The following is a 14,697-nucleotide window of genomic DNA, read 5'->3' on the forward strand; positions in this document are numbered from 1 at the left end:
CGACTACATCCTGTGAGAATGACATCCTCCTACTCCGCTGCTACAACAACTGTGCCAGCCCCATCAGTTTCGAGAATTCCGGCCGGATCAACGAGCAGTACAACTCCTCTTGCCCCCTTGCCCAGGGGGCCTCTACCCACCTGGTTGCGCCTCCAATTGCTTCGGCTACTCTCGCTTGTAAGGGGTCCCTTGGGTCCCTCCCTTCCCAGGCTTCCACCAGCGGGAAGGATGATGCCAGACAGTGGCATAAGTTCCCACCATCGGCTGGTCATAGGGCTTTGCGATCCTCCTCCGTCCCGGGGACTGAATTGGTGGAGCCCTCCCAGCCGGTGAAACCCAAGGTTCAGCGAGAGAAGTCCAAGAGAAAGACCTCTAAGGCCAAAGAACTTGTGGTGGCACCAACCCCACCGCACCCTTCGAGCTCTGCATCTGAGGATGAGGTCGAGATCCTGGCGTCCGCTGAGGACCTAGATCTCGCCAGTCCCTCAGACACCATGGCTAGCACTTGCACAGGTGCTCAATCGGTGGCAGCAGGTGACCAGCGGCGTAATCTGCCTCCCCAGTCCCTTTCCGCCTTTCTCAGCCATGGAAAATGTCATCCTCCAGTGGAACTATGGCGGTTTCTTCCACCATCTTGCTGAGCACTGACAACTTCTCAGCCTTCACGCTTTCTTCTGCATTGCTCTTTAAGAAACTTGGTTTCTGGCAATGCGAACCCCCACCCTCCGTGGCTATCGGGGTTATTATAAGAACTGGGCAACTTATGAAAGGGTGTCTGGTGGCGTCTGCATCTATGTCCTTCACTCTCTTCACATCGTGTCTGTCCCTCTACAAACAGCTTTAGAGGCTGTCGCTGTTCGGGTGTGGATGCCACAGGCTGTAACTGTCTGCAGTCTCTATCTTCCACCGCATGATGATGTCCTGCAGCATGTCCTGGCGGCGCCGATAGCCCAATTGCCGCCACCTTTCCTGTTACTGGGCGACTTCAACACCCATAACCCTCTGTGGGGTGGGTCAGTGGCAACAGGTCGAGGCACCACCATAAAGAACGTATTGACACAGCTCGACCTCTCCCTTTTAAACGATGGTGCCTTCACACATTTCAGTGTGGCACATGGCATGTACTCCACCATCAACCTTTCGATCTGCAGCCCTAGCCTCTTACCGTATGTCCAATGGAGTGTGCATGACGACCTGTGTGGTAGTGACCACTTTCCGATCTTTCTGTCACTGCCACAGCGTCAGTCTTCTGGGCGCCCTTGCAGGTGGGCTATGAATAAGGCTGACTGGGACTTTTTCTCCTCCACTGCCGCAATTGAACCTGTTTCTCATGAAGCCATTGATGTGGTGGTTCACTCAGTCACCACCGGCATCGTTACTGCCACAGAATCTGCCATTCCCAGTTCTTCTGGGTCCCCTCGGCGGAGGACAGTGCCTTGGTGGTCGCCAGCGATCGCAGAGGCGATTAACGATCGCAGGTGGGCGCTCCAGCGTCACAAGCGGCATCCATCTTTCGAAAACCTCATCGTCTTTAAACGGCTCCATGTGCGGGCCCGCCGCATCATTCGCCAACACAAGCAGGAGTGCTGGGAACGGTATGTTTCCATGTCTCTCCATCGCAGGTGTGGGCAAAGATTAGATGCCTCTATGGCTATCGGATTCCTGTCAGCGTCCCTGCGCTCTCACTGAATGGGGCAATTTGTACTTACTGCGACATAATTGCCAACCGCTTAGCAGACCATTTTGCTCTCAGTTCCGCATCTGTGAATTACCCACTGGCTTTCCGCTCCCTTAAAGAGCGATTGGAACGTCGGAGCCTTTCATTTCACATACGCCATCCTGCATCATACAATGTCCCATTCACTGAGTGGGAGTTCCACAGTGCCCTAGCCGCTTGCCCTGATACAGCTCCCGGGCCCAATCGCATCCACTGTCAGATGCTGAAACACCTCTCAGTGGACTGCCAGCGACGGCTCCTCGACCTTTCCAACCGTATTTGGGTCGAGGGGGAGTTTCCGTCGCAATGGCGAGAAAGTATTGTTATCGCCATTTTGAAACCTGGCAAGAACCCATTGGAGGTGGACAGCTGCCGCCCCATTAGCCTCACCAACGTTCTGTGCAAGTTGCTCGAACGCATGGTGAGCCGGCGGTTGAGTTGGGTACTCGAGTCGCGGGGCCTTCTAGCTCCATCTCAGTGTGGGTTCTGTAAAGGCCGCTCTGCCGCCGACAATCTGGTGAGCCTGGAGTCAGCCATCCGTACGGCCTTTGCCCACTGTCGGCACCTCGTCGCTGTCTTTTTCGACATGCAGAAGGTGTACGATATGACATGGCGCCATCACATCCTCTCTACGCTTCATGGTTGGGGTCTTTGTGGTCCACTGCCGATTTTCATCCGAAATTTTCTGTCGCATCCTACCTTCCGCGTGCAAGTTGTGGCCTCCTATAGTTCCCCCCGACTTCAGGAGAACGGGGTACCACAGGGATCTGTTTTAAGTGTCTGCCTGTTTTTAATTACAATTAACGGGCTCACTGCGGCAGTGGGAACGTCTGTGTCTCAGCTTCCTTAAATGCTGACGATTTCTGTATCTACTATAGCTCCATTGGCATTGCAGCTGCTGAACGTCAGCTGCAGGGCGCTATCTGTAAGGCGCAGTCTTAGGCTGTCACGCATGGCTTCCAGTTTTTGGCTGCCAAGACCTGTGTTATGCATTTCTGCCGGCGACGAACAGTTCACCCTGAGCCACAGCTTTATCTTGCCGGCGAACTTCTTGCTGTGGTGGAGACACATCGCTTTTTGGGTGTGGTTTTTGATACCTGGTTGACTTGGCTCCCACATATTCGGCAGCTTAAGCAGATGTGTTGGCAGCATCTTAATGCTCTGCGATGCTTGAGCCACACCAGGTGGGGCGCTGACCGCTCTACCCTCTTACAGCTCTACCAGGCATTAATCCAAACCCGTCTGGATTCTGGGAGCCTGGCTTATGGTTCAGTATCCCCATCTGCGTTGCATGTGCTGGACCCAATTCTTCACAGCGGGATCCGACTTGCCACTGGTGCTTTCCGGACCAGCCCTGTGGACAGGATACTTGTGGAGGCAGGTGTCCCTCCACTGCGGTTACGGCGCCAACGTTTACTGGCCACTTATGCTACGCATGTTTGTAGCTTGCTCAGGCATCCTAACTATCGTCTTTTGTTCCCACAATTGGTCGTCCATCTCCCAGAACGTCGGCCCCGGTCAGGTTGCACAATTGCGGTCTGCGTCAGAGAGCTTCTCTCCGGGCTTGGGGTTTTCCCTCTTCCACCTCCTTTCCGGGCTCCCCTGCATACACACCCATGGTGTGTGCCCCACCCTTGCCTTAGGCTCATATTGTCACTGGGCCTGAAGGACTCAGTCCCTCCGGAGGCCTTCCGCCGCCGCTTTTATTCCGTCCTAGCCACGTATCAGGTCTCTGGCGTGTTTTACACTGACGGTTCGATGGTTGCTGATCGTGTCGGTTATGCTCTAACTCTAGGGGACCATTACGAACAACGATCCTTCCCGGCTGGCTGCAGCGTTTTCACTGCCGAGCTGGTCGCCATCTTTCATGCCCTAGAGTATATCTGCTCCTGCTCAGGTGAGTCCTACGTTATCTGTAGCGACTCCCTGAGCAGTTTACGAGCTATTGACCAGTGTTTCCCTCGCTCTCGTCTGGTGATGGCTGTCCAGGAGTCCCTCCATGCTCTTGCCCACTGCGGCCACTCTGTGGTATTTGTGTGGACCCCAGGCCATGTTGGGATACCCGGCAATGAACATGTAGACCGCCTGGCGAAAGAGGCCACCAGTAAACCATCTCTGGACATTGGCCTCCCGGCGACTGATTTGCGGGCAATCTTACGCCGCAAAATTTTCGAACTATGGGACACTGAATGGCGCAACCTGACCACACCAAACAAACTTCGTCCTATCAAGGCGACGACGGATGTGTAGCGGTCGTCCATGCGAGCCTCTCACAGGGACTCAGTAGTGCTTTGTCGGCTCCGCATTGGCCACACCCACTTGACACACAGCCATTTACTGCGCCATGTGTACCTGCCTCTATGTCGCTACGGGTCGGCTTTGACGCTGGTCCACATTTTGTTGCCCTGTCCCGTCCACTTTTAACTGTGCCCAGGCAGACGTTTGCACTCTCTGATACGCTCCCTGCCCTTTTAACTGATGACTCTGCTATGGCAGGCTTAGTTTTGCGTTTTATTCGGGCAGGGGGCTTTTATCATTTGCTCTAAGTGTTTATCTTTATTTAGTGTTTAGTCTGACTTTTGGCCTACGGTTTTGGATTGAGTTTTTAATATGTTTCTTGGTGGTTGGCTTTTCCTTTTTTTTCTCGTTGGTCGGCCAACCACCGTCACACTCTGTGTGATTTTAATTCGTTTTGTCTGGTCTTTGCCTAAGTTTCTCTTGTCCTGTGTCGTCTGCCATCTTTTCCTTGTTCGCTTTTATTCTGTGTGGGTGTTTTTAAGTTTTGGAAAAAGGGACTGATGACCATAGCAGTCTGGTCCCTTTCCTCCCACAAACCAACCAACCAAGACAGATCATGTAGCTGCTCCCGGCCATCCTATATCGTGGTGGCAGAAGGCGCTAGTAGTCGGAGCAAGTGATGGCGTGGCTCACGTGGCGCATGTCATCGGATCTGCCGGATCCTCAGGCAACCACTACCAGCCTCTGTCGCAAATGTAGCTCTCCATTGCCAACTGTGAGACACAGATGAGGGTGATATCGATCTCTTATACCACACTTACCTGCACGTTCAGTCCATCATATCCCAATGACTGGCCATAGTCAGTGACTTACGGAGATTTCTGCATTGTGGAGCATCTAAATAGGCATCCATGTAAATCTTTGATCATCTCGTTGGGGAAGAAATCAAAGTAGACACTGTCTGGGAACCACTTGCCCTGAAGTTTACTTGTAACAGCTGAAGAGTCATGGTCAGGATCTTAGACTACAAGTGAATGTATTTTCACCTCGAACCCATCGTCCATGCACACAAACTTTAGCAGTGAAGTATGTATAACTTTCTTTTTCTAAATAATTTTGAAGATATCCTTCAGAGCCTGTGGAATTGCTCTTTTTTCGACCACTGTCAAGAACTTTGCTCCAGTATTCCAGTGTGAGAGGGTACACAAGTATGCCACTGTTTCCTGTATATCTGCAACATCATTGCCAAGGATGAAGATGTAAGCATTAACTTCACATTTACCGAAAGAGGTCGTTGTTGCTTTTAGATCGCCAGCTTTAAGAAACATGACTGTGTGAGGCAACGAAATGATGGGCAGTCGAATGTAATCAGGTGAAATCAGTACTACGAGATTCAAAGGCCAAGTCAGAACATTTTGCAAACAGATCCAAAGTGACTGCTTTGTTTCACATGGTGGGAGAGACAGCTTTTACATTCACCAGACAGATAGTGGTGATACTCGTAACAGTCATTACAGTGAGTTTACATTTGTCACTACTTAAATGGTAAATCTTCTATTCTCTAGTTGTTAATTGCGTAGTTAAATAATTCAGAAAGTAAGGAACATTTCACCGGCCGTGGTGGCCCGAAACTCTATCGAGATAGGAGACCATGATAAACTGTGAGGGCTGCGCGGTATTAGCCGAGCGGTCGTATGCGCTGCAGTCATGGCAGTCATGGACTGCGCGGCTGGTCCCGGCGGAGGTTCGAGTCCTCCTTCGGGCATGGATGTGTGTGATTGTCCTTAGGATAATTTAGGTTAAGTAGTGTGTAAGCTTAGGGACTGATGACCGTAACGGTTAAGTCCAATAAGATTTCACACACATTTGAACGTTTAAACTGTGAGGGGTGCTATACCAGCACTCTTATGTTATTGAAGAATGGACGCCAATAGGCCTCCATTTCAGCATAAATTAAACTGGAAATCATAATTTTGCGGCTTTGAATTGGTAAGTGGCTCGCACATGTAGCAGACTAAATATGTGTCTAAATGCTACAAGGTCAAATCAGCTAGCTTTGTTCTAAGAATAACGTCACTTATTCACTGAGAACCGCCTACAGAAATATTGATGGAATGGTTGTGACAACACAGCAGCAGTCTGATCCTATAGCGAAAATAATGCAGGCTATGTAATGTTTCTCTGTGTATGGCAGATCTGCATGTTGTGTCCAGCTGATGTTTCCATACCTCAGTCTGATGAAACTGTCTAGTAACCAACTATCGTTACTGCAGAAGGGAATAATTCATCAGTTCATAATCGACAAGAAGGATTAAAAAGCTAGTCTGATTACCTGGGGGCAGGGGAGAGTTAACTGCTTCTTTAAGTGGATTAGTTCAGTTATTGATTACTTTTAGTTCCCGCTCATCGGTTTCATCAAAACGTCACGTTATCATATCAATTACCGTAATTGTATTGTAAATAATGTTATCGGTCTGCAACGATCAAAAGACGTAATTTTTGTCTGTGCACATAACAATATATTAGAGTGTTTCGTGTATAATTAGAAAAACAAAGCGAAAGAAAGAAAATAATAACAACAATATAAACGGTAGTTCTGTACAGCAATCTATTCGAATTGCGAGGTGAACTAATAAATCTTATGAAATGCTTGAATGTCGGTTTAACTATAGACGATCATTCCATCTGTAATTGTTTGTTCATGTTAGTAGCATAAGGTAAATGCTTAAAGCATTGACTTAATCGTGATATATTATAAGATTAATTATTCGTGACGAGCGTTTAGTGTTTCACCGTGTAGCTTTCAATGATAAATAACAAAAGTCATGTCGTTAGTAAAGGTACTTATATCATAATGACGAAATGTATATAAACAAATTAACGAAAAGATTGTAAAAAAGAATGATGCACAAGATCCTGAAGGAAGAAGGGGCCGTTCGCAGTTTTGTTAAAAAAAATCTTTCCAGTTTAGTTTAACATTCCTCAGTCGTTGCTGTGTTCTTTTCTCACATTCTGACAATCATTCCGAGTGGCTGTGAGCAAAAAGTAACGGGGAAGAATACCGTAAGTTGTTCCTAAACAACCTTACCGTATGTTGCTCAAATTGTATTGCTATACAGCCTCAGGTCGCTCTGATGATACCTTTACTGGTTTCGACTTCTTAGTAAATAATCATCGCCGATCTGTTTAAAAAGAAATAAAAATAGGTACAGTTAAGTATTAGGAAACCAAATTACCAAGCCAAACGAACGTCTATGCACAAGTGCACAAACTGCAATACCATACATAGAACAGACGCTCACAGTGTAAGTATTTCCGGGCTCCGATTGTTAGAACTAAAAGCCACAGGTAACTACATAACGGCAAGTTCGTAACTTTTAACTGGGAAATATAAGATTAAAAATTTCAAATAAAAATTGGTTGTGAAATACCGATGTAACCTTTTATATACATGGTTTTTTTTTACTAATTTTCTTTTTGGGAACGGTAAGTTACAAATTTATCAGTAGATTTGTATATGATTCTTATTTTAACAGTCTTTAACTCAGGTGTCTACAGTACAGACATACAAAAACATATGATACATATAATAATTTACGTTTCTCCGAGTATTTACATTATAGGTCTACTGGTTCAAATGGCTCTGAGCACTATGGGACTTAACTGCTGAGGTCATCAGTCTCCTAGAACTTAGAACTACTTAAATCTAACTAACGTAAGGACATCACACACACCCATGTCCGAGGCATGATTCGAACCTGCGACCGTAGCGGTCTCGTGGTTCACGACTGTAGCGCCTAGAACCGCACGGCCACTTCGGCCGGCTATAGGTCTAATCCTTTACACTGTAAGTTGTTTGCATAAATAAGAAAATTTTGGAATGTCATCACACTCCTACTATCTGGTACATCCTTTTGTGTCGGTTATTGTGGGAGTCGTCATGAACATAAACAAGGAAGGACGATGTTGCGATGGCCGGTGGCAGGAATCCAAAATGATCTGTGCATAACAGTTGTAGATTAATGGAACTCTTTATTTCAAAAAAGAAAGAAACATAATATAACTTCTTTGATGTGCTTCTGTTCCTCCTAGTTGCAGTTACTTATACACCTATTACACCTCACAGAAAGTAGCCTGAGTATCGTGCTCCTATTGCTCAGTACTGATGCTCTCAAAGTCTCCAAGCGAATTGGGCCGACGAGCGATGGGCAGGTGGTTTAGTCAGCGTTGACAGGTGGAGCTGAACTCTTGTCTTCCTTGGATTGTGGCGCTGCCCACTCTTCCCATTGGCGTACGAATCAGCGCCTTCTTCATGCCATTTCATGGTGCTGCACTGGTCGCTGTGCAGTCGATGCTTTAGAACTGCACACACTCTGTGGCAGGCACTTTACTAGCTGAACACCTGAGTACCAAGAACATTCTTCTACAACTACCATTCTGAGTGTATACTTTGCAGCTAGTCTTTACTTTCTGAATCATATGAAAGGACATCTGCATTTTTTAAGAATCTTAATTTGTTGTCTTTTATTCATGAAACCATTGTTTTGTATATGTACATGAGTCGGAATATCAATATTTTCATATTTTAGAAGGCCAGTATGGTTCTCATTGACTTTTTTGGCGATACAAAAATTCTGTTTGTGTGATTGCTACCATACTGGAATTTCAAAGATGTTTATTGGCGTAATGTGGAGGCTGTTTCATAATAAATATTACAGTGCTTAATTTACAGAGTAAACTAACAGTAATCCACAAAAAATTATTATGTTAAATTCTTTTTCATCTGTAAATATATTTACTTGATCCTCCTTTTCCTTACTACCAGTAGTAAACACTTACAACAATTTTGTTAGATTTATAATTAAGTCATTCTATAAATGTGTTGTTAGTTGAAATAAATAGACTTCCTTCGCGTGTTTTCGGATTTGTTTCTACGCAAGAAAGCAATTACATGTGCTATTTCCTTTTAAAGCAATTTCTGGCATTTGACTTCAAATTACTATTCGTTTATTTCAAATAATCGTGATTTCGTCTTAGTAGCCATTCTTAACTACAAGCTGAAATGCCACAAAAGTCTAAATGCCATGTCGTCGTCGAAATTTGATTTTTTATGGTCATTTAATTTTCCCACAAAGGGCGTAAGCTGGCTCCATATACTCGTAAAACCTCTCTTCAGCCACAGGTTACAAAAATTGAAAAGATGGTTTAAAATACATAAAAACGGATGACAATAAGTGATGATTTTTTATGAACACAGTGAGGAACAGTACGTACTTTTTTTTACAGAAAAGCAGATAGTGGACAACACTGAAGATTTTTAAATTTTTTTATAGATTATTTCATATTACATTTATAAAATTAAATCACTTATGGTAATGTGAATGATGTTATAGTGTGTTGGTGATAATGGTGATGCATGAGAATAGTCGTAGTTATGATGAAGGAGGGTTGATTAGAGTGACTATGGGGCCTTGTGGAACCGCAGGAAGCGACTGAAAATCCGTTAGGTGGCGGAAGTGGGAAGGACAAAAATGGATGGGACATGTGGTGTGAAGCGTTAGTGATGGAAGGAGGGAACGGATTTTATTATAGGAATAGGTTGTACAATACATGAATGTGCATGGAAGCAGGGTATCTGGATTGGTGTTTAGTGGGTGAGAAGTTAGATGCCAGGATTGTGTTTCTAAATTAATGTACCACATCTGAAGATGCTCTAGGAAGAAATGAATATATGGGAAGTGAATGAGTTGGTCCAGGATGTGAGGCAGGAAAGGTAGGTGGAGTGTATGTCTTTCCAAAATGTTGGCAGAGGTGAGGATGGGGCGAATGAGGGATTTATAGATGAGGATAATGGTAGAATGGCATAGACCCCCAGGTGCAGCTTTAGTAGTTTTACTCAGTTTTGGTCTTTGTGTTGGATGATAACGAAATGTGCATTCCATGGTAATTGTATATCGAGAGTTAGTCCCAAATACTGAGTCAGTCAGAGAGAAGATTTGGTTGTACATAGAGTGATGGAAATCTGGACACTGGAAATGGCGAGTGCTGTGACCAAAGACTGGTGGCTTGGCTTTACTGTGGATTTACTTGTAGTTGCCACTATTACACACTCATCTAGGAAATTTAAGTGGGGTTGGAGGGAGGTATGGAAGAGTTGAAGATTGTGGTGATTGGCCAGGTATGCAGTGTCAACAGGGTGTCGTAGGAAGTAGGTGGGAGTGGCGGTTTAGGAATGTCTGGAATGTAAAGGATGTAAAGAAGGGGTGCGAGGACAGAGCCTTGAGGCACATCAGCAGTAGGGTGTAATATGCAGGAACAGGTGTGGATTGATAGGGACATAAGTTGCGAGTGCTGAAGGAAGGATGCTATAAGATGGACATATTCAACCAGGAATGTGTAGGTATGTTGCCTGAGGAACAGTCCAGAATGGCATACTCAATCAAAGGCTTTTTGGATATCAAAGGAGATAAATATGGCGAATTCCCGTTTATTGAGTTGATGGGAGTTAAGGTTGGTAATGTATAAAAGTTGCTCATTGACGAAATAGTATGGACAAAACCCACATTGGATGTTGGGGATCGGTAGATGGATTGCAAGGTGCTGACAGATATACAATGGATAAGAACGGTATCAAGAATTTTGCTGTAAACTGAGTCTGGTAGGTTGATAGGCCTGTGGGGTTGGTTTATCAGTTTCTGGGAATAGGAGAACTTTGGACTTTCCCCACTGCTCTGGGTAATAACCTGTGTAGCGGATGATATCATAAAGTGTGGCAGGGGTTTTGTGATAGGCTATGGAACATTTCTTGAGGTAGTGATAGGTAACTGTGTTGTGATTGTTAAAAGTATACCTGGAAGTGAGAAATAGTATTATGGGATTTATATGGTAGTTATTTATCACTGAACTCTACTACTACAATGAAAGAGCTGGGAGGAAAATAACGAGAGACAAAACTGATCAAAATAAGTGCAAAAGACGTTCCTTAGTGTGGGTACCAATGGATCCATGCATATGAGAGCTGAATAAGAGCAGAGTATGAGGACAAAGTCCAAAGTGGCTCAAAACTAAGTGAATTTCACATGCAATAAATAGAAATAAATGCAAAGAACTTACAAAGAAACAAGAAAGCGATAATGCTTTCAAGTTTACTAATATCTTAGTTTAAAGGCATCGTGACTTAATCTAATATTGTATTCACTAGGAGCACACATCTTTACAGATCAAGGGCTGGAGCGCGACTCCCCAACACAAAGTCAACCTCTGCACTTGTTCAGAACTGGGGCTGATTTTTTTTTGGGAGAGGGAGGTGGAGCCTGCTCCATTGGCCAATGAGGATCAGCAGAAAAGCCGCTAGAGTTACTTGCTAGTTTAGTAGGCAACATAAACGAGACGAGAAGGCCTGTGATACGCTAAAGTTGGTTCAGAGAGACCGCTTTGTGACAACAAAAAATACGTGATAAGCGAAGGTCTAAACGTTGGTACTGCTACTTGGAATAGAAGGGAGTTCCGATAGAGGTACTCAAGGTACCCTCTGCCACACACCGTCAGGTGTCTTGCGGAGTATGGATGTATATGTAAATGTAGATGTAGATAAGGAAAGGGACTTCTTTGGCTTCTATATAGCATTAAAACCACTCTTCCATGCTTTCAAACTAAACAGTCAAGGTCGGAAAGGGAAATCATTATGGCTACATGAGAAAGACTGCTGCATTTTAGGGAAAATAAAACAAAATACCTTGCTCCTATCATCCCTCAAGTAACAGTGTGAATTTAAAGTAGCAAATTAAGAGCAACAATATTTTCCCATTAGAAGATTTTAGAAAATGAAATAAATTATGAAAGGTGTCCAGTGCATCTGGTGATTTAAGTTATTACATGTACTTGGTCGTAAACGAAATAGTACAGACAAGCAATGCAACAACATGATTTGTTCTGAACATTTCTTGAATGTCTGCGATGTCCATTTTGTGAACTGTAATACATACATCCCATAGAAAGTTGGTCCCTGCAACTCTCAGATACTTATATTCTGTCGTCCTCTTGATGCACATGGTGAGTCATTAGCAGCTACTATTTTTCGTGTCATGAGAGTCAACACAACACTTTCAAATAAGCCTTCTAAAGATTGAACTTGTGACATCACACTCAAGGGATTTCTTGTGAGCTTGAAAATCTTGCAAGGAAACTTGATAGTATTTATGACAACATCTTTCCTATGACCTAAATGCAGGATTATAAATTACTGTATGAGAATGTAGTTGGCTGCTATATTTGTGAGAAGCCATTAGATAAAGAACTAGGAACCCCACTTAGGATCATTGCCATCCAGCTAAGAAATAGTGCTGTGCTGCACACAATGCATGTAACTTGAATCACCAATTTCCAGGTTACATGCTAGTTTTCATCCACAATTTAAATGGGTATAATGCTCACTTCCTAGAAGAGCCCTTGGCTGATACTGGTTGAGCAGAGATCAGGTTAGTGCCCTGCCTGGCACGACTGAGAGATACATTTCGTTTTCGAAGAGAATCACCAAGAAAGTTACACCGAGGTTCATTGACTCGCTGAGATTCATGCAGGTACCACTACAGAAACTTGTTGAAATGATGTGTCGGGAGGCCTGATGATGCAAAGTTTTAATCCATATCAAAGAAGGGGGTTCTCCAATACCAGTGTCTGGATGCATGGCAAAAACACAACAAAATTACACTTTCTGACATAACCACATTCTCTAGCACATTTTCAGGCACTGCCATATCAGATATGGAGTGTGGAGTATGGGCATGCAATGGTGTACGCCAGGAGTTTAACATCACTAATTAAAAAGATATGCTAAACTTTATATGGACTTAGTTGTGCGCTTATTTGTATATATTTTCGAACGATGCCGGATTGTATGCTTGGACAAATATGAGCTAGATCTTTCCTGTTGGTACATCACGTCAGGGCTTTCGTTGGAAGTTATGTTGAAAATGACACATGTCAACATGGAACTCTTAACAGCGGAAATAGGGCTTTCATGATGTTTACATCCTAGAAAGATTTTTACAGCCTTATAATAATGCCATTTCCACAAAACTATGGAAAATGTCAGAGAACATCGCGAAATTCACTTAGTTACCTGTTGAAGGGGGAGTTATGGTACAACAGATTATACCATCCAGCCAAATTTTAAACAGCACCAATCTGCAGAAAAGATTTCTTTGCTCACGAGATGGCTAAGGTTTCGGTAAAGTTCACAAAACCTGTTGATACTGGTGTGTGTGCGAGTATATTGCACCATCCAAATTCCACATGTACTGGTTTTATTGTGAATTTACAAAACCTCATTTTGGAAATCCAAAATTACTTTATCTGGATATTGACAGTTGCCTGCACTGGGTGAAGGGTTGTGATCCTTATGAAGTAATAAACAAAAGTACGGACTAAGGACGTGCAGCGTGTGGCATCAATGTCCCTCACAGTTGAAGGCCACTTGAAGTGCCTCCATAGCAGCGTTAGTGGTGATCTGGCCACCGTCCCACAGATGTTATGGCAGTTCAGTATTCAATTGCACAGGCATGAGGAGCACACTGTCTTGCATATGAGAACTGGCATGTCTTGGCATGATAACTGATGAATCATTCTGATGGGATCAGAAGCCTACTATTCATTTGGCTGATAGAGTATATGCCTCTGTGTGTGTGTGTGTGTGTGTGTGTGTGTGTGTGTGTGTGTGTGTGAGAGAGAGAGAGAGAGAGAGAGAGAGAGAGAGAGAGAAAGAGAGAGAGAGAGAGAGAGAGAGAGAGAGAGAGAGAGAGAGGGAGGGAGAGAGAGAGATAGTAAGTACTTCTTTTATAGTGTGAAGTATGCCATTTTCTGTACACCATTTGTGTGAGATGCAAATTATGTTTTCTGCTCACCATGTGTGTGTTATCTGTACCATAGGTTAAGTTTCACTACTGCTGACCATACGAAAGAGATCACACTCAGTGTTACGTCTTACAGGGGGGAAGCTGTAAATAAATGTTCCATGCCAAAGTGTAGCTAAAAATTGTACAAGTCTGTCAACTGTGCCAAATATATTCCAAGTTGATAGATGAATAAAAATCCACCACCACTTCATAAACTATGAATGCTGTTTGTAAATTTAACTTAGAGTGTTCAGTTACCATACACCTCTGAATGAATAGTAGCTTATAGTAGGACTGAGGCAATATCTAAAGTCAGGGCCAATAATCTGGAATTCTACACTGTTATAAAAACAGACAACACGTCTGAGCTGGACTGAGACATTGTAGAGTCAGGGCTTGTATTTGAACTCTGGGCCAGTATGTCCCAATATCTCAAGACCAGGTCAGTATGACAGAATTTCAAACTCATATAGAAAACACAATCCATCTGAGCTGGAATATGAAGTCATTGAGTTATGCCAGTAGTCTCAGATGCCATCTTGTATTCCAGGTCAGCCATCTTGGAATCTGATGTCATGTAAGGCTAGTGCTCTTACTCCAAGTCTTGGACTGTGACATGATAGACCCTGTCCCAGTACCCCAGGTCAACTTGCATGAGAAAGCACCATATTGAATTTTCGCCAATTTATACTTATGACCACAGCCCTGCTTCCTTGCCAGAAAACACACTAGCTTAATTGGGTTATTTTTGAATTTCCCACCAAAATTTGAATTTCCCACCTTTTCTACATAGTGCTATTGGCCTTTGGCAGAGGGGGGAGGGGTAGGGTGTAGGGAAATCCTGTAACT

The sequence above is a fragment of the Schistocerca piceifrons genome, chromosome 2, assembly GCF_021461385.2.
Source record: "Schistocerca piceifrons isolate TAMUIC-IGC-003096 chromosome 2, iqSchPice1.1, whole genome shotgun sequence".
NCBI lineage: Eukaryota > Metazoa > Arthropoda > Insecta > Orthoptera > Acrididae > Schistocerca > Schistocerca piceifrons.